The sequence below is a fragment of the Solanum tuberosum genome, unplaced genomic scaffold (genome assembly GCF_000226075.1).
Source record: "Solanum tuberosum cultivar DM 1-3 516 R44 unplaced genomic scaffold, SolTub_3.0 scf00510, whole genome shotgun sequence".
Taxonomy (NCBI): domain Eukaryota; kingdom Viridiplantae; phylum Streptophyta; class Magnoliopsida; order Solanales; family Solanaceae; genus Solanum; species Solanum tuberosum.
The window spans coordinates 161,531-163,169 of NW_006239425.1; positions in this window are offsets into that span (position 1 = coordinate 161,531).

The window sequence follows — 1,639 nt, forward strand, 5'->3', positions numbered from 1 at the left end:
CTCTCCCCCCCCCCCCCCCCACACACACACACACACACACAAATAAAAAGAGGATATAGAAGTCCAATTTGTCAGTAAAAATAAGTTTTTGAAGTTGTTTCTCGCTTATCCCTATTTTCAAATGATGAAGAGATATGAAGTTAGGGATAAGAATTGATGATAAGGGGCGGGAGAGTCTCATCTCGTGTTCAACACTTGTTTGACTAGTTAATTAAAAAGGAAACACTTGCTTAATAAGTTGAATAGGTAGGATTAATTTCAAGATTTGTTTCGATGGTACCTGATGTAGAGTGAAGTTTACATATTTTACAAAAATAAAATTAATATTTTTTATTTAAACTCTGAATATTAGCAATTATTTACGGCATCTATTGAGTGGAAGACCGTAAAGACTATCGATACACCAAAAATTGTATTAAAATATTTATAAATATTTAATTGTAACTCAATTAATATTATTACTATATTAACATGTGATAATTCCAGAAATCTAAAGACTTTAAATTTTGAAGCCGTCAAACAATGAATAATTAATATTTTCATACTTTACGATGAAATCGATATATTTTATATATATGATCTGGTCATGACACTATTAATTTCCCTTTCATCTTTGCCTATCTTTATTGACCAAATAGTCATATAAAACAAAAACAAAACGGAACTATAGACTAATAGTCTTGAACTTGGAAAATGATGTTATTATATGAAATGGATAGGGTGGAAAAAAAAGTATATTGTATATCGAAATTATAAACTTTCCCTTAATAAATAAAAGAGAAATTGTCAAATCAAGTTTTTAGATTATAGATAACAATTTTGTAACACTCAGATTATATTTACGATTCTTAAAATCTTGAGTTAACACCCTTATAAAGAATAATGATTGATATATATGCCCTAATATAGGGTCACAACGATTTGATATATAGCGATAAGATATACATATTTTTTTTATGAGTCATGTGGATTCCTCATCGATCTCTATAATTTAAGTATAACATTAAGAAAAAGGGACTATTGCAGACATAGCAACGAAGATTCGAGTTGATAGTTCTTACGTTATTCTTGTGTTATTTTCATAAAAGTATGATATATATTTCGTAGTTAATGACATATTATGCGCGTTGCAATTATTTTTTCTATTTGATTAAGACACATATGAGTGATTAATCGTGTGAGAGGTGGATAGCCATGAGACTAATGTTTCAAGGTTGGGGCAAGATATGTGAATCAGATATATCCCATATCTCGTAAAATAAGTCGATTTAGTAATAAAGATAATTATCATTCAATTAGAAAAGGTGATGTGACATCTCTCTAAGGTCACCATTTGCATTTATTTATTTTTCTCTTTTTTTTTTTACATTATTTAAAGTTGAATCTAAAAAAGGTGATGTGGCACCTCTCTAAGGCCACCATTTACATTTTTTCCTATTTTTCTTATTTAAATTCTATGTAAAAAAGACCTCACCAATCACCCATTGAATTCTCTTAATTAATCATGTTTAATATATTCTTAAAGTATTTTTCTTTCATTAAAGACAATAAATGTCACGTTCTTCCTTACTTAATTCACCATAAATGAGTAAATAATGGATAACTTATTTGTAGGATAATGGAGAACTTATTTGTAGGA